Raw genomic sequence first — 26,378 nt, forward strand, 5'->3', positions numbered from 1 at the left:
GACGTTTGCTATTAATTTGAATGGGACTAGGATTATGTTCAGGGGGGAGACTAGAACCCTGAATGCGTTTCTTTAGAACACATCTATCCATGGGCTAATTACCAGCAAACATTACCTGTAATATTTTTTTTGAAGTTGTAAGAGTTCAATATGCAGTTTGATGAGCTTATGTCTAACTTTCTCATATTAAAATAAAATCAGACTTGAGAATTTTTTTTGTTAAAAGAATTGTATGTATGAAGCATCTTTCCTGTGATGAAATCCAAGCATTTTATCTCCACAGTGCTGTGAAGCCACTATCGCTATTAGAGCTGTGTGAATGATGAGATTTTTGGTTCGCTTCGCAATTCTGAAAAGTGTAAAAAAGAAAAATTGTTTCAGGTTCAACAATTTTAGAATAGGTTTAGATTTCAAGTATTTGTTTTTTTTTTTTTAATTTTTAAATAAAATTGAAAGAAATTTTGAAACCAAGTAATTTCAGACTGAAAAATCAAAACAAAACCTCTTAATTGTCTTCAGATTTTTTCCTGCTGAAACCATTTGGTGAAATTGCCACATTCACAAAATGTTTTGGTGTAGCCAAATCCGCATTTTTTTTCTGAAAAATGTGATCCAGATCTAATTACCACCCCAATTCTACACATGGAAAAATGAAGTATGGAGAGGCTAGGGGACCTGACGCAGATCACACAGAGTGAGCATCTGAACTGAAATTAGAACATTTGTTTCCCATTCCCTGCTTTAGCAACTAGATGATAATCCTAAAGGAGAAGAAAATCAGTCAACGTTTTTACATCTAAGAATGAAGCCATTTGAGAAAAAAGGGATTTGAATGGAAATGCTGATTAGCCCTCAACTGCTGTGGAGTGACAGATTATATTGCTTGAGTAGCATTGCTCATTTCTGCTACAGAGAGGGATTGTTGAATCTTGCTAGAACACTAATTACCAAAAATGTCTCGGTGTCCTTTATCTGAATCTTCAAAGGGTGAAGTCATTATTACAGGGAAATATCACATGAAATATCGCAATTGGGTGCGCAAGGCCATGGATCAGGAAGATTGCCTGAATTAACTTGACTTTGTAATGAATGAGCAGGGCAATTGCTTTCAAAAGAGCCACAGGAGGCTGGGTGTGGCTTGATCAGCAATGATACATCACCTGTAAAGATCTAGTGAGAAACAATTCTTTCAAAAAATGACACAACTTGAGTGTCTCAGGGCAATGCTTTGGGAAAATGACTAGCAGTGCAACGGTGAATGTGGTGAAGTAACTTCACAAGGAAGATGAGTGCATCAGTTGACAGAAGCCAAGGTCAGCAGCAAACTAGTGTTCTGGAGTCCTGTTCAGATTGAAAGAGGAAATAAGGGAAGGTTCCCAGTGTCTCTGGATCATGCTAAACTATCCTTGCTGGGAATGACTTATCTCTGTCTCATAATTCATAATGCTCCTTCTGAAGAGCAAGAGCTTGATTCTCCTCTTACTTACCCTGAGTAAAACTAGTGTAATCCCACTGATATCTATGAAGTTTACTCCTAATTGACACCAGATAAAGGGTAAGGAGAATTGTGCCCAAAGGGTCACATCTGAACTCGGTGCACTCTGCTGAATTAAGTGAGGTGACACTGGTATATACCCATTGTTAGGGGGCTTATTCCTTCACCCACTTACTGCCCTGGTCCTTCTCGCATGAACAGGCAGCAACAATACTCGAAGTCCAAAGGTGCAAACAATTTGATGTTTATTGGGGTGAACTTCCAGCAAGCATGATTCCAGTTTCCTTCCTTAGTGTCCCCCTTCCCAGCTCTGACACCACAGAGCCTTACACCTGTGTCCCTGTTCCCAGTCCTGCCCTTAACAAAACATGATTCCAATTTCCTTGTCCCCATTCCCACACACACACCTACCCACTCACTTCCTGATTGACTGCGGACTATATAGTAAAACTTGAGTTCTGCTTAGCTATACCTTAACCAATCATTTTCCTGAAATTTAACTAACCAATCCTAACATATTGTAACATGATTATGTAACCAATTATATCCCACCACCTTAATTAGTTTACACCCAGCAAAATTAATTATACAGCAGACAGGAACAATCACAGAACCAGACAGAGATTATACAGACAAACAATAGCAAAGTGGGAACTATAATGACAAGACAATACAGAAGTGAGGATTTCACATCCCAGCTATTGATAAGTGAGTTCTTGCCAGACAGGATGCTGTCAAACTAAGATTCCTTTTACATTTTCTAGGCACTTCCCTTTCTCTGGAGGTGATAGGCACTATCAGGACAGGACTGTATTCCTAACAGCCCAATAGCACCTTATTTCAATGTGACTAGTTTGGAATGGGAGGATGTGACTGTTCACTTCCCAGCTTATGGCTTCCTCTGCTGCTTAGCCAAAGGCCTTAGCCTAAGAACAGGGCCTCTGACTGTCACAGTGAGAGAAGGCCCTTACACCGGCAGACAGTGATTTTGATTCTTTCTTTTATACCTCTATAACTAGCCAAGTGATAAGAATACACCTAAATTCTTCGAGTATAGGCCTTTACCGACAGACCTGAATATCTATATCCTAACACCCATTGAGAATCTGGCCCCTTATGATTTGCCTCTAGAATGCTCCAGTTTTCAAGTGGACGCAGTTGCAAAATATTTTCAAGGGGAAGGATATTCCAAGGTTCTACTCCAAAGGATCTATTCTCCCCCCCTTCCCCTCCATTCTATGTACTTGATTCCAAAATAGTTCAGGAGTAAACTATATACGTTATAGCTGTTGTCTGTAGTTTTTTTTAAACCAGCTGTTAGATCCATTCATGACATAACATCAACCAGCTGGGACTCTGGAGATGCTGTGATGGGACTCAGTGTTTTATGATTTGATCATGATCAGTAATAGGCTGTTTTTAATCTTGCTGTTTCTAATGTGTGGTTTTCCTTTTGTGTGGCCCTTTTAAGGTTGCATTTTAATCCAGTTAAATTGTAAATGCTTTAGGACATCGTTTCCATGTTTGTATAGTGTACTTAGGTTCTGATCTAAAGCTGACTGAAGTCAATGGGAAGCTTTCTACCAATTTCAGTGTGCATTGGATCAGGCCGTTAGGTTCAGTGTGTGCTTTGAAGTCAATGGGATTACTCACAATTTTAAAAGTATGCACAGGAGTAAGAGTTTTGGATGGGAAGGTTAGGGTGCTCTGAAAATCTATTCAGGAACATTCTAGAAGGTTCAATGTAGGCTTCAAAAGGTCACCACATCTTTAATATCATTGAATAAATACAATACATTAATTCAATAAAATACAATAAAGTCCCCCTTCCCCCTCAGAGTTTAGAAGTTCTTAGGCTGTATCCACTTTGAACGAGTTAGGAAAAAACACTAGAAACCTTGAAATAATCCTGTGGAGGCAGTAATCAGGATCAGATAAACAAAATAAGCCTTTGGTATCTCTAATTTCTATGATTCTTTTTTTAATTGGTTGCAATGAAACAGAAGTCTCATAGGGTGCAGTCCTGCAAACACTTAAACGTCTACTTCATTGATTTCAATGGGCCTACTCAGGGTTGCCAACTTTCTACTCACACAAAACCGAACACCCTGGTTCCAACCCCCACTCACTCCATCTCCCTGCTCTGTCGCTCGCTCTCCCCACCCTCACTCACTTGATCATTTTAATCAGGCTAGCTTAGGGGTTGGGGGTGGGGGTGAGGGCTTCAGCGGAGGGTGCAGCCAGAAATGAGGAGTTCAAAGTGCAGGAGGGGGTTCTGGGCTATGGTGGTGGCTTGGGATGCGGGAGGGGGTGAGGGCTCTGGCTTGGGGTATGGGCTCTAGTGTAGGGCCAGGGATGAAGGCTTTGGGGTACAGGAAGGGTCTCTGGGCTGGAGCTGAGGGGTTCGGAGTATGGGAGGGGGCTCCAGGCTGAGGCAGGGGGTTGGGGTTTGGAAGGGGGTATGGACTCTGGGCCGGGGGTGCGGGTTCCAGGGTGGGGCCAGAAATCAAGGGCTCAGGGTGTGGGAGAGGGCTCTGGGCTGGGGCATGGGGTTAGGGCATGGGGGTGTGGGAGGGGGCTCTGGGCTGGGGATTAGGGGTGTGGGAGGGTGTTCTGGGCTGGGGCTGAGGGGTGGGGGAGGGGGCTCTAGGGTGGGGTTGGGGATGAGAGGGTTGGGGTGGAGGAGGGTGCCTCTGGGCTGGGACTGAGGGTTTTGGAGGGCGGGAGGAGGATCAGGCCTGAGGCCAGGGGTTGGGGCATGGGAGGGAGTCAGGGGTGCAGGTTCCAGGTGGCGCTTACCTTAGGCAGCTTCTGGAAGCAGCGGCAAGTCCCTCTTCCACCTCCTACATGGAAGTGTGGTCAGGTGGTTCTGCATGCTGCCCCACCTGCAGGTGCTGCCCCCAAAGCTCCCACTGGCCACGGTTGCTGGCCAATGGGAGATGCAAAGCCAGTACTTTGGGGTGGGGCCAGCATGCGGAGCCCCATGGCTTCCCCTACGTGTAGGAGCCAGAGGGGGGACATGCCATTGCTTCCGGGAGCCACACGGAGCCATGGCAGGCAAGGGAGCCTGCCTTAGCCCTGCTGTGCTGCCAACGGTTCTAACGGTTGGGTCAGTGGTGTTGACCAGAGCCGCCAGGGGACCTTTTCGACCAGGCGTTCCGGTCGAAAACCGGATACCTAGCAACCCTAGCCTACTCTCATGCTTTAAGATAGGTACGTGCATAAGAATTTTGCTGAGTCCAGACTTCACTAATGAATGTAGCGTTTACTCTGATGAATACACCCATTGTCTTTACACGTTGCACTCCAGTGAGTTTCCAGATCAGGTCACTGGAGAAAAGTTGGAAAAAAATCCTATGATTATACGAATTTAAAACTACAGAAAAAATTGGAAAAGTGCACTTCTGGTAACGTGCCCCTAAGTGCATCTGAAGCTTAGTGTAATTACATAAGGTCAGTGGGTCCCTCATGTAGGAGCACTCGATTTTCTCTTTTATATCATTTAGAGCATCTCCATTGATGTGCTCAGTTGATTCAACACAGGTGGAACTGAGAGCACTTTATTTTTTTTTTTTTACCTTCAGTGCAGATGAGTGGAGCTTGCTGCTTCCATCCATATACCTATAGAGTGAGTGTGTGTGTGTCTGTGTGTGTTTTTATATAGCTTTAAAAGTCAGGCCTAGTTAATTTGCATCAGGTTGCAAACTCACATTTACTTGGATTTTTTTAAAAAACCCACATTAACTAGTTCAGTGATACAAGATTATTGCTGAAACGCAGACAATTTAGATTTTCTCCATGATTGTGAAATTGCCATATTAATCCAAATCCCACTTGGTCTTTACGTGAAAGTGTTCACATTATACAAAACCACTTTACTACAACAATTTTATTAAAGTAGCCCTGCAATTTACCCATAATGGTTTTTCTATTGATGAGGCGTTTATACCACCTAATGCGCACACACATGCATTGCCTTTAAAGATATCACTAAATGCTTTGGGATTAAATTACTCAACAATAGGTTGGTATAAAAGACTTTGTTTAAATCTAAAACTACTGTACATGCTGCAGGATGGATGAGTAAATGAAATCTTTCAGATACACCGGCATATGGAGAAATCAAGCATGAATGCACCACAGCTGAGTGCATGGATTTTATATGTCCCTGGGTTTCAGTAAAGTACAACGCAGAAAGAATCAGAGTAATATAAACAGTGCCATCTGCTAGGAGGAGTTGTGATGGATCTGTGGCACAAGGGGTAGCCAGGGGATATTCCTATTGCAAAACTCTATAGTAATCATTTTTGTGAACCATGGTCCCTTTTCGAAATGGGCCTGAAACATAAAATCTGGATTTTGCAATATCACTTTTCTTTTACTCCCTCCAACTGTACCTCAGTCTGCTCTGGCAGGGTTTCTGATTTGGTTTAGACTTCAGATTGCTCCTGTGTGTGTGCGTATGTGTGCTTTAGGGGTGGGGTTTGTCCCTTTATTCAAGGTTTTGGTTTGGGCTCATTTCCATCCCGTTTGACCACTTTGAGTGCTGGCAAGCAGATGACGTTGTGAGTGGCGTGCAGAGCCTCCCTGGCTTCTGCACCTAAGAGTCAGACATGCCCACAGTTTTGGAGAGCCACGCAAAGCCAGGGCAGGCAGAGAGCCTGCCTTAGCCCCACTGTACTGCTGACTGGACTCGTAAAGGCTCAGTCAGCGGTGCTGACTGGAGCCCCTAAGGTCCTTTTTTGACCCAGGGTGACCAGATGCCTGGTTTTCGACCAGAGCACCAGGTTGAAAAGGGATCTTGGTGGCTCCATTCAGCACTGCTGACCAGGCCATTGACTGTCTGGTTGGTGGTGCCGCAGAGCGGGGCTAAGGCAGGCTCCCTGCTAGCTTCCGCATTGTGCGGCTCCCAGGAAGCAGCTGGCATGTCCCTTCTCTGGCTCCTATGCATAGGGGTAGCCAGGGGGCTCTGCATGCTGCCCCTGTTCCAAGTACCACCCCAGCAGCTCCCATTGGCCAGGAACCACAACCACAGGAACCCATTGGTCAGGAACCACAGGAACTGCAAGGGGTGGTGCCAGTGGATGGGACAGCTTGCAGAGCCACCTAGCCGTGCCTGCGCATAGGAGCCGGCGTGGGGAAATGCCGCTGCTTCCGGGAGCTGCTTGAGGTAAGCACCGCCCAGAGCCTGCACCCCTGACTCCCTCCCAGGCCCCAACTCCCAGCCCCAGCCCTCTGAACCCCTCAGTCCCAGCCCGGAGCACTCTCCTGCACCCCAAACCCCTCATCCCCAGCCAGAGCCCTTACTCCCCCCTCGTACCCCAATTCCCTGATCCCTGTCCCATCCCAGAGCCCCCTCCCAACACCTCCAATCCCTCATCCCTGGCCCCACCCTGGAGCCCTCACCCCCTCCCACACCCAGCCCCCTGAGCTAGCCCAGTGAAAATGAGCGAGTGAGTGAGGGTGGGGAGAGCAAGCGACAGGGGGAGGTGGGGTGGAGTGGGCGGGGCCTCGAAGGCGTGGGATATAGGTGGGCCCTCAAAGGAGGAGCATGGCAGGGAGCGGGGCAGGGGTGTTCAGTTTTGTGCAAGTAGAAAGTTGGCAACCCTATTTTGACTGAGATTCTGGTCCAAAACAGAATACCTGGCAACCCTACCTTTTTTGGTCTCTTTTATCTGGCATAAAGAGGCTGGACGGAAGGTATTTATTTTTATTTTTTTTGTAAAGGCCGTGCTGCTGGAGTCAAGCAATTATGTGAGAATCTTGGCTTCATTTATGCCCCCCCCCCCAAAAAAAAAAAAAAAAAAAAAAAAAAGCTTCTAGCCTTTCTGGTTGGGGAGAGAAGCTTGAACACATGTTCCAAGAAGTACCGTAAATGCTCACAAACCAGAAGGCAAATTAACTTTTTTTTTTTAAAAAAAAAAAGCTCATGATTTTAAAACTAATATGGTTTCTTAGAGGCCTGACGCATGATATTTCTCTTCAGATCGAGCACTCCCACTGATCGCAACTTTGGCAATGTGGCATGACAAGGGAGTCACTTTGTATAGTGCCATTCACATCCCTGGGTATCTCAAAACACTCCAGCATAGTCAGTTGTACACTGGGACTGCAGTGGCTTCAGTAATAGATCCCGCTTACGTAGCAACTTTTATATGGGACTGACAGAGGTGTGTAAATATAATCTCTGTCCTACAGATGGAGAAATTAAAGTGCAGAGATTAAATAATCTGCCCAGCAAGATCCCTAGTCTACACTGTTTACCATTGTCCTCTGAGAGGACAGGCAATGATTCAGCTGGCTTCCTGCTTGGAAATAAGCACTGGACTTGTACGGGCAGATAGTCAGTTGGGTTGGGATAACCATAAGGAATAGTTTATTCACACGGTAGCCCTCTTAGAAAATTGTCCGTCTTCAGACTCGCATGTGATATTCATGACACACACTGGAATTTCAGCTCCATAAGTTGATAAGGGGTCTGGTTGTGTATATTAGCATTTTTGACGATCTTCTTAAAGGAGCAGTACATCCAAGAAATGCCAGGAGGAGTTGATTACTCTGGTAGAATTTATGTGCTATGCGGTACTCTGTGTGGATGTTAGTAGCTGCTTTCCTAAAAGAGGGAATGTTGGGCAGGTCTGTTATCCACTTAAAAAAAGCACTACACTGTGCTGAAATTCCAAGCAGCATAAGGTTTGGGCTCAAGTGTTGTATGGTACCCGAAACACTCACCCCTTGATCCCAAAGTGACAGTGCCACAAATTGAGGCCTTCTGTCAATTGAAGTGGTCCCTGGCAGCCTTAGACAGTCATGGAGAAACTACACCATTGAGGCAATCTCAAGCCAAAGCAAGAGAAAACCTTTACCTGCAGCACACAAGTGTTGCCAGCTCCAGTGATTCTTTTTTTTGACATGCATTCGACGAAGTGGGTATTCACCCATGCAAGCTTATGGTCCGATACATCTGTTAGTCTATAAGGTGCCACAGGACTCTTTGCTGCTTTTACAGACCCAGACTAACACGGCTACCCCTCTGATTTTTTTATCATGAGTCTATGTACTGCCTTTTTTTTAAAAAAGAAAAGAACGTGCAGCCGGAGTGGAGAGTGACAGTGGGATCCGTCTGTGTCAAATTATAGACTCCTTTTCGTATTGTGTTGAACACGTCTCAGCTTGCCTGAGGGCAAACTATTGTACTACATTCTCATTGACTTTAAGGTCAGCAGGGGCTATCATGATGATCTAGTTTGACCTCCTGCATGTTGCAGGCCACAGAACCTCATCCACCTACTCCTGTAATAGGCCTACAACCTCTGGCTGAGTTACTGAAATCCTCAAATCATGGTTTAAAGACTTCAGGTTACCGAGAATTCGCCATTTACACTAGTATAAACCTACTAGTGACTCGTGCCACATGCTGCAGAGGAAGGCAGACAACTGCCTCTCTCTCAGAAAAGGCACCTTTTATCTCCTTGAAGGATAGTCATCGGGAAGCCACAAAGATGGAATTTTGGGGGCAGTTGCCCACAGAAGACTCAACTGCCTGCCCACCCTCCTTGAACAATGGTTTTTCTAGCATGGTGGGCAAGCGTGACATGAGGAGGGGACTGGATCATCACAGTGAAGCACACGGCAGAGAGACAGGTCTTACAAAAAGAACAGGAGTACTTGTGGCACTTTAGAGACTAACAAATTTGTTAGTCTCTAAGGTGTCACAAGTACTCCTGTTCTTTTTGCGGATACAGACTAACACGGCTGCTACTCTGAAAGTGGTCTTACAGCAGAGCAGAATGCTGCTCTTTTCAGGGGGGCTGACCATAACACGTGTTAGAGGACAGGAGGGACTCTGCCCAGCCTGAAATGCTCACAAACCTCAGACTTGCAGGAGTGAGATCAGACATGGGGAAGGTGGGTCTTAGGGCTCCTGTTTTCAAAGATCTCTAACGCTTGAATGCCTTAAGAGTAAAATGTCTCTGGTTAAGAAACTCTTTCGCTAAGTCTGTGTTCCTTGCTTTCCTGCAGTGTAGTCCCCAACAGGGTTAAACTAGGAGCCCAGAGAGCTCACAGAGTAGGTGGAGCTCTGGGGAGGGAGAGGGGGGAGTGCGTGTAAGTTACAGAGGTCTGATTTGGGAAGACTCCGATCTGTTTTTGGCATCTAGGGTGTCCGGGTTGCATTGTCCCAAGGGAGGGGATCAAATAAGAAGTCTGAGCCCGGGAGCATGCCCTATAGACCCAGAGTTAGAAACAGTGAGTAGACTCCAATTGACTTGGAAGCACCGTGTGCAGTGCTGTCCTTAGGCATAGGCAGCTGTGTAGGGCACCTGAAAATTTGGGGCACCCCTGGGTCTTAGTGTCCACCCGCCGCTCTTCCTATCCCTGTTCTGTCCCTTTCTGCAGGCTCCCACAGCTGGCTGCTGCAGCCTGGTGTGTCTTCCTTCAGGGGGGATCTAGTATTTAAAAGTGAAAAAGCCTCCAGCCTGCCAGACCTACTAGCACAACACTGAAAGGGTTAAAGAGCCATTCAAATGGTAAAGAAGCCATTTAACAGGCATTTGCCAACCCCCAGGTATATACTGTCAGTTTCTGAATTTACTGACTAAAACCGTTGAGCATTACTGTAATATTTACTCAGAACATGTTAGTCTGCAGTTGAAAATTTGCTTAAAAATATTTCATTAGTATGTTGCTGGAGCTTAGATAATCACATCTCTTAAAAAAAATCCTTGCACAGATTTTTAGATGCACAATCTGAGTATTCATCTTTAGCCTTAAATGCTTGGATCTTCAGACATACCGTTTTTTAAATAACTCCTTCAGAAGACCACCCTTCTCTAAAATACATTTTAATTTTAATTACTATAGTACAAAAAACTTGCTTCCAAAGTCTTCCTGTCCTTTCTGCCCTTTCTTCCTTCACCTCCCTGTTGAAGAGAGTCCTTAAATGGACAAACACCCCTTTCCTTCCAGATAGCTGGACAAATAAGTTTCCTTTTCTTTACTTCTATTTGATGAACTAGTTTTAAGAGAACCCTCCAGCAAAATCAGTACCTTAGTAAGATTATAAAATCCTTTGTTATGCCTAAAATCTTTGGAAACATATTTTTTAAAGTTGGTGAAATTTCATAAACATGTGTCTTGTTATGGAGATTACACAAAGTAAATTAGCGTTCCCTTTTTCTAAAACCAATGAACATTGTTATGAACACACTAAACCTCTGTGACTGATTTAATTTAAAATGTCTTTGTTTCAGTGAGTTAAATATGTAGTAATCTAGAATGATTACTTTATGAAGGCTTGAGAGTACATTTAAAATATAAAATTGGTTTAGAAATACTGATTAAGAAAATGTAAAACAGAGAAGAGCTGCATCATGTGTTCCATAATATTTAATTTTGTATTCAGCAGGAGAGCTGATTTGCCCTTACAACAAAGTTTTTGCAAATAAATCTCTGACAAACTTCAGGGCATATCAAAAAACCCGTGACTAACATTTTTTTATTCCCAAATTTAGTGCTTTTAATTGGGTACCTTCTGCATGTCCAGTCTTCACCTTCTGGCATGCAGTGGAAAACATGCTCCATTTTCTTTAGAAAGAAATTGCAGAAGAGTGGTTTTTTCAAACGTTTGCTTCATTTGGGTTCAGGGATTTGGCTGGAAGGGGGTGAGCGAGGAGGGAGACAGTGGGGAGAGGGCGGGGCCTGGGCAGAGTGGGGCAGGGCCTGGGGCAGAGCAGGGGTGGAATATGTGCGGAGCCACAGGCAGAAGAGGTGGGCTGGGGAGCTAGCCTCCCCACGTGGCAGCTTCACCCACCGCCCATGACAACAGGTAAGAACGGGTCTGCTCCTGCACACCCAGTGCGTGCTGCAGTCTCCTTAGGCAGAGGTCATATTCACAGAGCTGGATGCCCGCGTAGTCTGCGTGAGGGAGAGGGTACAAGGGTCTCTGCGGAGAACTGTGACTCTCCACCGCTGTGAGGCAGGCCAGGCGGCTTGGTATCCTTTTCTGCCTCGTCCCTCCCCCCCCCACAGGGCTGCGAGCCTGGGCTGCCGTCGGGCATAGGGGCACCAGTTTAATAATACTGCGTAGGGCCCCATAAATCCCAAGGACGGCCCTGCGTGTGTGACCCAGCACTTGGGTCCACTTGCAACAGACTGGTGACCATACAGTGGTCTATTTGGGCCAGGTTGTAACACTGTGAATCTCAGCTTTTAGTAAATTTCTAGCTCTCATGGCTGTGGAGAAAAGCCTGAAAATGTGAATTGAGGGCACCCTAAAGGCTCAGAAACCAAGAAGTCAGATAGAAAGAACCAAAAATTTATTTGTTTTTTAAAATCTGGTGATTTTTAAACTGATCTCATAATTTGTGAGGTCCTGACCCATGATATTTGAATGCTTGGGGGCTGGCAACATTGATTAATCTAAACAGCCCTAATGCTAGTCCAAATAGAAATTAATTCACAAGGGACATGTCATTGTTAGCCTGGAGCTATTGAAATGCTTGCCTGATGCTCTGGCAAATAAACATGTCCATAGGTGAAGTTATCCCATTGTATGTCCCCACTGATGTACACAGCAATTGCAGCTAGAGTATCAAATCAGCTGTGATAGTGATCAGCCTCCTGTGAAGTAACAGTGTGACAGAGGCTATCTTTTTTGCATTTTAAATGTGACACAAGAGAAAAACAGTAATCTCGGGTTTCAATTACATGTAGAATGTAGAAGTTGATATAAAAATTCAATAAACCTTGAAAACAGCATCAGGCCTGATAGCCATTATTTTAAATTACAGATATCAAGAAATTTTCTCATTTATCTTTACTGTGGAGTTTCAGAGGCTCCAAAGAGACTTCATTAGGTGGTTTTTTTTTTAAATAGCTTCATCTATCTCAATCAATGATGAGTTCTAGAGGGCTGACTGTTGCGTATAATAATACACAGTATAGAAAAACCTCCATCTTTTCACAGGTTTTGACAGATCTCAAAAGGATGTACAAAATCACTTTGCAGTGGGAGACAAAGATTTTTTTTTTTTTAAATTTTGTTATATAAATGTGTTTTTGTGTACAATGCGATGCTATGGGTAGAATGAACGAGGAGTACTTGTGGCATCTTAGACTAAAAAATTTATTTGGGCATAAGCTTTTGTGGGCTAAAACCCACTTCATCAGATGTAGGGAGTGGAAAATACAGTAGGGAGACACACACAACATGAAAAGATGGGGATTGCCTTACTAACTAGTGAGACAAATCAATTAAAGTGGGCTATTATCAGTAGGAGGAAAACTCACTTTTATAGTCATTTCCAACAGCTGACAAGAAGGTGTGAGTAACAGTAGGGGGAAAAATTAGCATGGGGAAATAGTTTTTAGTTTGCGTAATGACCCATTCACTCCCAGTCTTTATTCAGGCCTAATTTGATGATGTCCAGTTGGCAAATTAATTCCAGCCCTCAACCTATCCTGAAGGACAATCCCTTACTCTCACAAACCTTGGGAGACAGCCCAGTCCTCACTTACAGACAGCACCCCCCCACAACCTGAAGAAAATACTCACCAGCAACCACACAACAAAAACACTAACCCAGGAGCCTATCCTTGTAGCAAACCCTGTTGCCAGCTCTGTCCACATATCTATTCAAGGGACACCATCATAGGACCTAATCCCATCAGCCACACCATCAGGGGCTCATTCACCTGAACATCTACCAATCTGATATATGCCATCATGTGCCAGCAATGCCCCTCTGCCATGTACATTGGTCAAACTGGACAGTCTCTACATAAAAGAATAAATGGACACAAATCAGACGTCAAGAATTATAACATTCAAAAACCAGTCAGAGAACACTTCAATCTCCCTAGTCACTCAATTATAGACCTAAAAGTTGCAATTCAACAAAAAACTTCAAAAACAGACTCCAACGAGAAACTGCAGAACTGGAATTAATAATAATATTTCCTACACATGACATAATAGAATCCTACAGATACAGGCACTGCTGTTAAGAATCCATCTCCAGAGAACCGAATTTAGCCTGTACTTTTCAATCAGAGTTGAGTCATTTATGGAAAATTAAAAGTTGTAGGCAGCTATTGTTTGTCTTTATTTCTTCAAAAGCATCAACTACCCCAATCATTAATCGTTTCAAGGAGGATGGATTTAACCCCATACTGATCCTGAGATTTGAGTAACTGAATAACCTTGAAGCTGTTCCAGTCTCTGAAAACAAACAAAATGCAGTGAGCCTACATCTTTCTATCCAAAATGATGCTGTTATCTGCACAGAGGAACACTTCCGTTCCTGACAAGGAAACGTTTATTGTACAAACTTAGATGCTGATCCTGCAACTGGATTTGTTAGGGAGCAGAAGGGTCTCCCTCCACACAGGGATAAAACTTCGTGCCAGTGGATCCCATTGCCTTTACATCACTAGATGTATTTAGTACATATGATTCTATCTGTACAGCCCGTGAATTAGCTGTCTAAGTGCATGCACAGACAAAATCATATTGCTTCCAACCTTATTGGCGTATGTCATACTTCTGTCTATTAATAAATATTTTACACATCTTTATTGTGGGCCAGATCCCTGGCCCATGATGACTCTCCTTTGTGCCATTCTTCCAGTGGAAAGGGGCCTTAGAGCTGCCCTAAAGGGGAAACTGGGGAATCTCTGATGGTATAAAACTGGCTTTATGCCACCCTCTGCTCCTCACTCTGTGTAAGAGAGGCTTTCTGGGTTGAGGAGGGGGCATGATGGTATGGTGAGGGGCAGAGACCAAGTGCACTTAACACCAGACAGTCGGAGCTGGTGAATGGTCCCCAACAGCCTGTTCCAGTTGGCATAACTTAGAGCAGACTTGTGGCTACTCTAAGTTATACTGGGGGTGAGTGCAGTCTAGACCCAGGATTGCAGGAGGTGGAAAACCTAGCCTAGAGCCACCATCTTCAGTTTTCCCTGAACTACAGTGTGCATGAGCTTTGCACCCCATAGGAATTAAGTCCTAGGAGTTCGACTGAATTCTCTATTCCTCACACCTTTCACTAAACATGGTGCAAATTGAGGGGGCACCACAGCAGGGATTTGATGTGTCTGATAGCTAGCAAAAGTATCTTATCTATACGAAGAGGCCTTGTATTTGGGAACAATATAACACACAAACAGTTCATCCAGCCAATGGGACAAAGAAAAATGGCATCCACAAAATGAAGACTAATTGATCTTGCTGCTTTGGGCTCTTAGCCAGTGTTAAAATGTGGAGCGCTGCTCTCTGGGTTTAGGAGAATTGAAGGAGATCAGATAAGAAAGGAGATGTGGATTCTCAAGCAAAAGCAATCAACCAGAAATCCGACGAAGGGAGCAAGCCACTGGTCACATCCATAATATTAAATGTGGTGATTCAAAGTGGAAAGGTCCTCTGATCATGTGAGGATTTTTATTCTATATAAACTGCCTGGCTGCCCTTCTGTTTTATAACAGAGGACTCCTACCATTTAATAATGGTGTGTTGTGAATGATTCTAATTACTAGGTCAAGCATAGATGGCAATACCTTAGTGTCCCTAATATAGTGGGATAATAAAGTAAAATACAAGTGTATGAGCCCATTGACCATGAAGAATTATCACAGCATTGTCTCAAAGGCTTTGTCCTTTACATTTGTTCTAAAGAACTTTTTACTTGACAGATGTGAACACATTGTAGTGTCAGATCATACTACCAGCTGCAATATGAAAAGAGAGCAGTTCTACCACATACATTAATATGTCCCTATCCAATCTCAAGAAATACTAGGGCTGGCTGGAAAAACAAAAATTCCAGTTAATGAAATGTTGGGGTTTCAGAATTTGTTTTTGTATTGGAACAAAATTGAGACCTTTTTGCAAAGAAATATGAGAGACTCTACCCCTGAATAACCCAGTGGTTAGGACACTTTTCTGGGATGTGGGGGACCTAGGTTGAAGTCTAGCTGTCGTCATCTAGAATTTGAAGGTTAAAATCTGTGTCTAATTTAAAAAAAAAAAAAAACACCAAAAATAATTAAATACATCCCCCAGTAATCTCATGTTCAAATTATGTCGAAGAACTCGCCACAATTGGTGAATCAGAAATTATTTTTCTTTCCAAGCGACTCTGGGTTTAAAAAAAACCAAAACCCAATGCATCTATTTTAAAGTGAGCTCAGATTCAGTGTGTCCCATCACTATTTATTTATTTATTTATTTATTTATGTTCACTATGAGAAAAATGCTATTCTTTAGTTATGTACTTTTCTTTCACCTCTTTAGAGCAGCAGGAACATGGATGCATACTGACGATATTTTCAGTAGATTATCTGTAATGTCACATACAGCTAGAGAATTTGCTAGTGTATATTGTGGTATCTTTCAGTTTAACTTTTTGTGGGGTTTGGGATAAAACATTTCCTATATTCTCGTGGTGGTGGTAGGATTTTTATTAAGATTATATTCAGTGGGGCATTTTAGGGAGCTCTCGGAATAGCAAAGAGCAAAGACCAGCTCCTGTTCCCTGTGGAAATGATGGCAAAAACTCCCATGGATTTCGATGAGCGCATGGTTGGGTTCTAGTCTAATGCAAGCAATGCATTATACATTTTAAATCTGACCCTTGATTCACATGGGGCCTCTAAGGACTGGAGTTCCAGGGATTATCCTAACTGAGATCCTAGTCAATCCATGTGCTGAATACTATTGCAAAATGCAGTAGTATCCAAAGGTTAGAATCACTGCTGGAATAATTCCTTCCCAATAGTTCTGGTAGCATCAGTGTCCAGAGCTTAAGCATGTTAAAATATCAGTAACTGTGGTGCTTCTCTGTGTTGGAGGGATGTGGTGGGTTTTTGGATTTGGTGGGGGTGGTATTGCTCTCCACACAAGGTTATTCTGAAGTGACTTATTTATGTAGAACTTAATTTTGAACTCCTAGAAATGAGTGTGGGAACGTAAGCTCCCTGTAGTGGGCACTTCAGCCCTGATGCTTCAGTTGAAGGAATCATTTATCAGATAGGCTGCCTGTAGTGAAGTGGGCAGAAAATCTTGAAGGAAAAATCATTTGAGTGACCTTGTAGTGCTGTTTTCACACAGGTTGCTGGTTACCAGTGAAAGTTGCTAGACTCTGGTGAGATGAGGCCCTACTTGTGATGATGCTCTTAAGTGATGCACTCTGGAAGGCACAGGGATGAAACGGGAAGGAAAAAATAGAGGAAAAGTATAAAAGTAATAAAAATATCTCCAGTAATGAAACCTTTTGGATTTCCTGAATTGAGCTTGTTCTTTTCAGGATAGTTACTGTGAAACTGATTTGGTCTTTGTATTCGTGGTGGAAGTCAGAACTGATTTGGAGCCAGCATCGTGACCTAGGGTCTTATCGCATTGGTGGTAGTTTTTATATCCAGTAGAACAACTGCAGATCACACATTCTTACCTGTGTATGCGCTTATTTTTTTTTAAAAAAAAAAGTGTGTAAGCACAATGAGAGAGACCTTAGACCTAGTGTTCCGCACACCGGACTGGAAGCCAGAAACTTCTGAGTAAAGCTGGGCATATATTGTTTTTTCAATTAATAGTAAGCTTGTCCTAAATAAATAAATAATAGTGCAGTTCTGGGGGCACTGAAACTATTTGCAAATAGTTTCATCTGAAAAAAGATAAATTTTTGAAAAAGTAAAATGGTTCCATTTTGAAGTGGTCAAAACAAAAACATTTTGGCTTTTCATTTTGAAACAATACTTTGTTTTGGATTTTAGATTGTTTGTTTTTTTTAAAAAAAGGGGTACCAAAACACATGAAAACAATGAAATAAAAAAAAAATTTGGGTCAAATGAAACATTGTGTTTGTTGACAATGTGATGCAGTTGCAAAAAAGGCTAATATCATTTTGGCTGTATTAACAGGAGGGCTGTATGTAAGACACAGGAGATAACTGACCCACTCTACTCAGCACTGGTGAGGCCTCAGCTAGGATAGTGTGTCCAGTTCTGGGCACTATTCTTCAGGAAAGATATAGACAAACTGGAGAGTGTAGGTAGAGAAGAGCAAAAAAAAAAAAAATGCAGAAAACCTGACCTATGAGAAAAGATTAACAAAACTTGGGCTTATAAAGTCTTGAGAAAAGAAGATGTGGGAGGGGCGGACCTGATAACACCATCTTATAGGGCAAGGGTAAAAAGTATAAACATTTTATTTCCTCTGAAAAAGAAAAGCTAATTGCTTTGGTGCTGTTCACATTGGCCTTGTTTTTGTCTTTTTACATCTGGAACCATTAAAGATTGGTTAGCTAAAGTGTGCCATAAAAACAGGGGAATTCAATTTCACCAGCTTATGGAGGCATAGCCCAAATATGTTGAGGGGCATTATAAAGAGGTCTATGATCAACTAAAGGTAGGACAAGAAGAAATTGGGTTAATCTGCAGTAAATGAGATTTTAGGTTAGATATTAGGAATAATTTTTGAATGATAAGGGTAGTTAAACTCTGAAATAGGCTTTTAAGGAAAGTCCTGGAATGCCCATCATTAGAGGTTTTTAAGAACAGGTTAGACAAACACACAGGGATAGTTTAGGTTTACTTGTCTTGCCTCAGCGCGGGAGCTGGACTTGACTTCTCAAGGTCCCTTCTAGCCCTATATTTCTGTGATTCTGTTAAACAATTTTTTTTACTTTTGGTCACCGAACCAAAAATTCAGCTATTCGCTCATCTCTACTTCTGAGTTCTAGTAACAGCTCTCTGAGTGTGTCATTTTATCCTGGCTGCTTCATATTAGTTTGCATGTCTGTGAAATGAGGATAAAAATTTACTTACCTCATGTGAGTGCAGTGTTTAAAAAGTGCTTTGAAGATCTTAAGTCTCATGGTGTATTATTACAAAGACAAGTGGCCACAAAAGCACAATTTTCTGTCAGATTTTCCTTTAAAAAAAAAAAAAGTCTCTCTCCCTGTTATGTTGGTATGGACTAAAGCCCTACTTGAATTGCGGGATGATTATCAAATATTTGCGACTGAGTTGCAGACAAGACATGGAAAATCATGCAAAATTAATAATAGACCTTTATTAATTGTGGTAATTTAGAAAACCCAGAGAGAACATATTTAAGAAGAAATTGCTGCAGCAATATAAACACTCAAGTATATGTTAGGCCTGCTAATATTTTTGATAACCAGACATTTTGCTGCAACTATAATACAATCATTAATGCAGCCTGAGCATGCTGTCAGCTCAGATAAATGGGGTTGTTCTGAACCAATGGGGGAAATAAGTGTGTGTTGCAAACCTTAAAATGTAAGCAAAATTGTGGACTGTGCAAAGTAAGCTAATTAAAATCAAAATTGCGGTGGAAGCCTAATATTGCATGATATGCAATATCGCAAAGTAAGTAGGGGGTTAGTGGGGCTTAGGATAAGGTATTGTCTGAATGCCTCCATAAGCTGGTGAAGTTGAATTCCCCTGTTTTTATGGCACACTTTAGCTAACCAATCTTTAATAGTTCCAGATGTAAAAAGACATAAAAACAAGGCCAATGTGAACAGCACCAAAGCAATTAGCTTTTCTTTTTCAGAGGAAATAAAATGTTTATACTTTTTTCACCCTTGCCCTATAAGATGGTGTTTTCTATAGCTCAGTGGTTCTCAAACTTATTTTTTTCCGCAGACCACCTGAAAATTGCTGAGGGTCTTGGCAGATCACTTAGTGATCTTTCCAAATGTTGTTTGTACCATTAGCTAACTATATAAAGCGCTTTGGATAAAAGCACTATATAAAAAATACCTTAATAATAGTTTTTTTGTTCTACAAATAAAAGCACACAACTCATATTTTAATATCAGTAGTCTTACATTTCTAATGCGATGGATGTGCCCTCTCTCCCCCGCCGCAGCAGTGCCCGAGGTGGGGCTGGGAAAGCGAGGTGGGATCGCTCTCCGGCAGTCGCAGCCCTGGAACTGGGGAAAGTCACCTCTTTCTCTGGCCACCACAGCCCTGCATGTCCCAAATTCTTCCCACCCCTCTTTTCACCCCACTGCCCCTTCCCACCTACCCACTATTCCCCCCAAGGCCACCACCTTACCTTACATGTGCATCTTCTCCAGGGTCCAGGCACCTCATGGAGCCACACCTGCATGGCTCCACTAATTAGGTGGGCGGCTTTTCTTTCTCTCGTTTGCGGCCACCCAGGTGCACACCTTAGAGGGAACTATCTGTGGACCACCTGAATGGAGCTCGTGGAACACTGTTTGGGAACGTCTGCTATAGCTGATTCGGAATTTCCTGTGGAAATGCCTTTTGGATTTAAAATGCAATCGCTACAAAACTAAACATTTTCCTTGGGGGAAAAAATGTTGATTTTTGCCAAACTTTTGTTTCATGTTATGTTGACCCACATCAAAACATTTTTTTGGAAACAAATTGAAATATTTTGATTTGGGTCAGTTTGGTATTGAATTGTCTGCCTGAGTGGCCACAGTACCTTATGGGAGTTGTAGTTTGGGTGCCTCGTGCTTGCGTTTTCTTTTGTGGGCCAGACTGCCTGGGTAGACTACATCTCCTATGATGTACCGCAGTATTCCTGCCAGTTGAACTGTTATAGGGCATCATGGGACATGTATTCCAGATCCAGAACCCAACCCATAGAGGAGAATGGGGACATGAGACACCTGAACTACAAATACCATGAAGCACTCCAGCAGCTCAGGGGGACACAGATTAATCTCAAAACAAGTAGAAATGAAATATTTAGATTAGGGAATGTTGAAACTGTAATTTTGGTCAAAGATGTCAAAACAAAACAATTCTATATTTCGGAGTTGAAATTTTTTGGAACTTTCTGTTCCCATGAAACTGCCTGTGGCCAGAGGAAGAACATGTCTGTTCTGGCTTTTCTATCAACTCCTCTTGAGCAGTGGGTCGATTCAAACTTGAAGTTTTTTTAAAGTGTCAAAGTCAGAAGGTGACCTTCCCCCACTCCCCTTTGTTGGACACACTTCTCCATCAATTGATGTTAAGTTTACAAAGAGATGTTCTCTGTATGTATCAGGGTTTGTTCTTCTTGTTCAGACCATTTATAATGCTATGCATCAGTTACAGGTTGTTTTGTTTTTTTTTAAATTAGTAAACTTTTTCAAACTTCAGAGAAGTTTTGGGCAGGGTTGGGCTCAAGGATGGGGCAAAGATTTGTTAATTTTCGTTTTATCTGAACGAAACAGTTCATTCCTCCAGACTCTCATCTCTCTTTCAAAGACACACATATATAAGACATAGTTAGGCTTGGCAGAATTAGATTTTTATTTTTTATAAATTTGCTAGATAGTATTGATTTTTTTTTTAAAGGATTTTTTCCATTTTTCATTTAAATTTTCACAGTGGTGGGATATTATCAGGGGATCAGACAACAGGGTTGGGTGGGGATGGACAATTATTTAATGACAGTAGACATAGAGTTAAAAAGTTAAAGCTTTATAACTGTTTAACTATAAATTGTCAACGTCACATGTCAAAATATACAAAGTAAGTATCCTTAAATTAAACTCTAAGTTCTCAAGCAGCATTTTTCGTACTTTTGCCTATCTGTAAATTTTGATGATTATAGATGGAAATATTTTTTATGGGTTTGTGAGTTCAGTGAAATCGGCATTTCCTGACTCAAATTGAATCCTTCCAAGCCTAGACGTTCTGTATATCCTATGCTACTGTCTCTCGGGACAACTGACATGGTCTTCGTTACCCGCCAAATCCAGGAAATGTCTTGGGAACAAAATCAGGACCTGTACATGGCTTTCATTGATTTGACAAAGGCCTTTGACAAAGGCTTCTCCATGATCAGATGACTGCCACGGTTGTCTGTAGTGGCCTTGAGATGGAATCTTTCATCATCAAAACTGGGGTTAAGCAAGGATCTGTTGTTGCCCTAACCCTGTTTTCCATCTATTTAGCAGTCATTTTGGTCCTTATTAAAGGTCACCTTCCTAGTGGAGTTGACATTCAGTATTGAATGGATGTTTGGCTCTTTAATCTTCGATGTCTCCGTTCGAAGTCTAAAGTCTTCAGGGCATCCATTACTGATCTTCAGTATGCTGATGATTGTGTCATCCTTGTGCACACTGAGAATAACCTTCAGTCCATACTGGATTTTCTTGCACAAGTTTACTGAAGCCTGGGACTCTCTCATTCAATATTGGTATAGGTGGCAGCCAACTTTCTCAAAATGCAAAAATCAACAGTAAGATCCAGCACAGGATCTAGTGCGCAAGCGCTCCCTTTGGGAAATTGATCCAACGCAATTTTCATGGACGGTGACCTATGGCAGGACACCAAGATTCAGGTCTATAAGACAATTGTTGTTCCTACACCGCTCTATGGATGCAAAACCTTGGTGATCTATCGACAGCACCTGAAGAGTTTGGAGAGGTATCACCAACAATGTCTCCAGAAGATCCTGTGCATCAAGTGGCAAGATGGCTGCACTAATGCCAGCATCCTCACTGAAGCCAATGTCACCAGCATTGAAGCAATGATCCTCATGCACCAACTTCGCTGGGCTGGACGTTGTGCGTGGATGCCAGACTCTTGCCTCCCAAAACAAGTCCTCTACTCTCAGCTCACCCATGGTAAGAGGAAACGCCAGAAAGACACACTGAAAGCATATAAGAAAACTGATGTGGACATCACAAGATGGGAAGAGCAAACCACTAACTGACCCCAAAGGTACCATATTCTCCATCAGGCAGTGGCCTGCTTCGAGGAGAAGTGCTTTGCCCTCTAAGCTGAAAAGAGAGAGGAGAAAGGAAATAACTGTCTCCCAGCAGGCCACTGACCTGCCACAAAATATCTGTACCTACTGCGGCGGATTGCAGTTCCAGGATCGGACTCCTAAGTCATCTCAGGACCCATACGTAAATCCGTGGTAGAGATCATCCTCTAATTGAGGGATCGCCAATGAATCATCACTACTGTCTCAATAAGGTGTATTTTAAGCAAGATATTACACAGAGTGACCAGACAGCAGATGTGAAAAATTTGGGACAGGGGGTGGAGGGTAATAGGTATCTATATAAGAAAAAGCCCCAAATATTGGGACTGTCCCTATAAAATTGGGACATCTGGTCACCCTAATTACACATGGCATGTACAATGCCTGAAATCCGCTGATGAAGTCTGAGTAACAGATTTACTCTGACATGAATAATTCTTCCTATTCATACAAAATATTTCTTTTGAACCATTTTTATGATTCTGAAAATGAAATTCAGAGGAATCAGGCTTTCACTGAGGTGATTCTGAGTGCCACTGGATATGTGTAGAGACAATCTATTACAAGAAAGTTGGCCATATGTTATGACCTATTGTAGCTCATCTGAAACTCTGTCAGTCCATTCATCTCTACTGAATGTCCTGGTCTATCTGAATTATCTAGGGAAGTTCAACTAAAATAAAAGACCTGAAAGCGCTCTAATGTGAATGTGATCAGTAGGAACTTTCTTCTTTCTTCCCCAGAGAGTGAGTTTCTTAAATGTTTTCTGTTCACATTCTTTCTGCTAATCTGTATATTTGATATCTTCCCCACCCAGTTCTTTTTGACATCACTTCTATATGAATAATACCACCGCCACCTGATGTGACTGTAAACCCTGAGGAAGCGAAAGTGAAAGGAAATATATTTTTGCCATGATGCACCCTATTGTGCTTCATTTTCCCTTGTTATATTTTAAAGTCACATGTCCAGTCGTTGCCATTACTGCTGTATGTGTAGTACCTTTGGTATCCTAATATAGTTAGAGTAGAAAACACTGCAGTGCCACAGTTATTAGGGAGTTTTTTATGGCACTCCATGTACACATGATGGAAAGCATGACTTAACATCCAACAACTGTCTGAGTCTGAGCCAGCTCCCATTGAAGCCAGTGGAGTTGTATGTTGACTTCAGTGACAGCAGGATCCAGCTTATCGGGGCCGTCCTTTGTGGGGCACTATGCAGTATTATTAAACTGGTGCCCCGTGCCCGACGGCAGCCCGGGCTAGCATGTGTATTTTAGATAGGGTGGTCTTTTGAAGGATTTATTTAAAAAACTGTGTCTGAAGATCCAAGCATCTAAGGCTAAAGAGGAATACTCGGATTGTGCATCTAAAAATCTATGCAAGGATTTTTTTAGAGATGTGATTTTATAATCTCCAGCAACACACTAATGAAATATTTTTAAAGCAAATTTTAAACTAAGGTCCTGTAGACTAACATGTTCTGAGTAAATATTACAGTAATGCACAACTGTTCTTGTCAGTAAATTCAGAAACTGAAAGTATATGCCTGGAGGTTAGCAAATGCCTATTAATTGGCTTCATTACCACTTGAATGGCTCTTTAACAGTTTCAGTGTTGTGCTAATAGGCCTGGCAGGCTGGAAGTCTTTTTCACTTTTAAATACTAGATCTCCTCTGAGGAAGACTCACCAGTCTGCAGCAGCCAGCTGTGGTGGAAGCCTACAGGAAGGGTCAGAACAGGGATAGGAAGAGGCGGGAGGGCAGACACTAAGACCTGGGGGTGCCCAAAATTTTGGGGTGCCCTATGCAGCTGTATATGCTGCATATGCCTAAGGATGGCCCTGACGCTCATTTTGAGACCGAATTTAAAATCATTCAATTTCTGTTCAATATATTGGTTCCAAAGCTTTCTTTTCAGGAAGCTAGCCTGGACCAGACTTTGTGGCTATGCCTATAGGGGGTGGCCACGCATATTAATATTCTGCAAATGCAAGCACAGTGCAAATTCGCCTTTGCTTTATTGTTAAAACATCGCCCAGAGAGTATGGGCCACACATCAGGAGAACGCTATACACAAGACAATATGGCGTTATTTCTACAAGCAATATGGCTTTATTTCTACAACTGAAAATTGCCTCTGCTGGAGGTTAGAATTAAACTTCATCTATGGGCAGTTTCATTCATTGTTATCCACTGCGTTGTATCTTTCTTTCTTTTATGTTTGATTCTGGCACTGTCAGAGACAATATACTAAATTAGATGGACAACTGGGTCTGATCCAGTATGGTAATTTTAAAGGTGCTTTAAAAATGATCTTTCAACTAGAGACCTCCAGTCTTTCATCCCATGGTGGGTACTGCAGTGCCCTCTATAGAATGGTTCAGTTTCACTCATTGGTTTAATGCACACCTAATGGTTAGATTGTAAGCTTCTGGGGACAGGTACCAGCTTGTGTGTGTGTGTGCGTGTGCAGTGCCTAGCACAGTAGGCTTTGATCCATGACCAGGGCTTGCAGGCACTACCACCGTAGAAATAATAATTATAATAAATGACAATTACATAAAGAAAAGTAACTCCAAAGCACACCTTGCTAGGTTAGCTACAGATCCTCTTCCGCACCTCCCTTCCCCCATGCAGCTGGGGAGCTGCACCATCACTTCCCACCTTGAACTGTGACCTTTTTGTTCGGCTCTTCATTCCACGTCTTTTATTCTAACATAGTAGTTTTCAGGTTATCCGATGAAGTGGGCCGTAGCTCACGAAAGCTTAGGCTCCAATAAATTTGTTCGTCTCTAAGGTGACACAAGTACTCCTGTTCTTTTTATAGTAGTTTTCAGTTACCTTGATGGCATTAGGCCATTTTTGGGTGGGAGAGGGGGAAGTGTACCACCAATCACTTATTAATACGTAATTCAAATGTTTGTCAACAATTCGTCATGATCCCACTAACAAAAATTAAATCAAAGGTGGTAATAAGGATGCATTTAGATGTTGAAATACAGTAGCTACTTAATGTGATCAATTTGCTGTAAGAGGTAATTGATTATAACTTGTAGTATCTTCAGCTGCATTGCTGTATAGTGCCAGAATTCTTCAGAACAGCTGGTACTATTTTTAAGAAGGAGAGAGGGAAAGAAGCAGAAAGAGATTAGCAACTTGGGGCAGGTCTGCGCATTCCTTTTCTTTCCCCTCTTGTGAAAATGGGTTGGCCTTAGAGCGGGTTGGGATTTTTTGGAAAATGCCGGATATATGTATGAAGCTGTGAGTTTTTAATCTTTAAAGGAGCCACACTTCTAAACTGGGACTTGGAAGATTTTAGATGAGCTGAAGAGGGAGAGGAAGTGTGGGGTAAAATTTTGAAAAGGGCCTAAGTTCCACTTTCAAAAGTGACTTAAGCCTGTAGGCCCAGAAATGCAAAGGTATTTAGGTGCTTAACTCCCATAGAAATCAGTGGCAGTTAGGCACCGAGGTGCTTTTGAAAATTCAACTAGGTGCCTACCTGAATCTGAAGGCACCTAAGTATCTTCAAAATCTGGAAATCAGGCTCCTAAAATCATGTAGGTGCTTTTGAAAATTGTACCGGTGGTCTAGCGATTAAAGCACAGGACTGGTAAGAAGACTGAAATTGTGTTCCCAGCTCTGTGATATCTCGATTCACCTACTTCATGGCAGTGTGAGGCCAGATTCAAGTAAGTATTTAAATGCTTTGAGAGCCTTGAATGGAAGGCACTAGTGAGGGACAAAGTACTGGTATTAAAAGTATCTAAAATGGATGCTTTCAGTGCAGGAACTTCCAAGTGCTACATGGAAGTGGAGTGTAACAAAGAGAAAACAAGAAAGGCAAAGCGATTACACATTTGCTGTTGTTTTTTCAATGACGGGGGTCTAGTCTGTGTCCTCCTTTTGTAATCTTCCCAGTATCTGCTCAAATTTTGATTGGATATCTCTAATTGTTTTCTTTTCCCACTTCACCTTCAGGCTTCCTGGGAAACCTTGCTCTGGTATCCCCCACAGGTCTTAAGGCTTTACATCTCACTAAGACTGATTTTGTTACATAGACTCCTGCTCCATTAACACAATCTATAGGTTACTTCTAATCCTTGGAATTGATTTATTTA

At 42.4% G+C, this 26,378-nt stretch overlaps 1 long non-coding RNA gene across 1 annotated transcript in view; it reads left to right on the forward strand.

Moving 5' to 3' along the window:
• Positions 1-26,378, forward strand: part of LOC122461366 — an 83,549-nt gene that overhangs the window by 56,908 nt on the left and 263 nt on the right. The window lies entirely within an intron of this gene.

This window comes from Chelonia mydas, chromosome 8 (genome assembly GCF_015237465.2).
Source record: "Chelonia mydas isolate rCheMyd1 chromosome 8, rCheMyd1.pri.v2, whole genome shotgun sequence".
NCBI lineage: Eukaryota > Metazoa > Chordata > Testudines > Cheloniidae > Chelonia > Chelonia mydas.